The sequence below is a fragment of the Penaeus monodon genome, chromosome 24, assembly GCF_015228065.2.
Source record: "Penaeus monodon isolate SGIC_2016 chromosome 24, NSTDA_Pmon_1, whole genome shotgun sequence".
In the NCBI taxonomy this organism is placed as follows: domain Eukaryota; kingdom Metazoa; phylum Arthropoda; class Malacostraca; order Decapoda; family Penaeidae; genus Penaeus; species Penaeus monodon.
In genome coordinates this window covers 26,082,179-26,082,524 of record NC_051409.1, presented here as the reverse complement: position 1 = coordinate 26,082,524, position 346 = coordinate 26,082,179, and the positions used below count along the sequence as shown (strand labels likewise).

Here is a 346-nt window from a genome sequence, read left to right as displayed (position 1 = left end):
GGCCAAGAATAAAAGAAAAAAATTATCAAGAAGGAAAATGGAAAGGGTTTGTCACAGCAAAGGCCTGATTACAACAGAAGTCATGTTGGTATTTACAATGACAGACTTCAGATACCCTGGATCAAGGCTGCAGGAAGCCTGCATTACAGCAGCATTATGAAATATCAGTTGAATAAATATAAAACAGATCGGGTTTTAAACTTGGAAAAAGACACTCGCAAGAAAAAAAATACAATTGCATAACAAGGAGAAATCCAACAACATAATAAGTAAATGTCGTAAAAACAATCAAAAGAAAAGAAATGAAAAAAGATAAAAAAAATTAATAATATGTTTAATAAACATA

General features: G+C 30.6%; 1 protein-coding gene across 1 annotated transcript in view; it reads right to left on the bottom strand.

Moving 5' to 3' along the window:
• The window catches only part of LOC119588687 (serine/arginine repetitive matrix protein 2-like), a gene marked incomplete in the record, with an annotated part of 176,340 nt that overhangs the window by 173,791 nt on the left and 2,203 nt on the right, over nt 1-346 (bottom strand).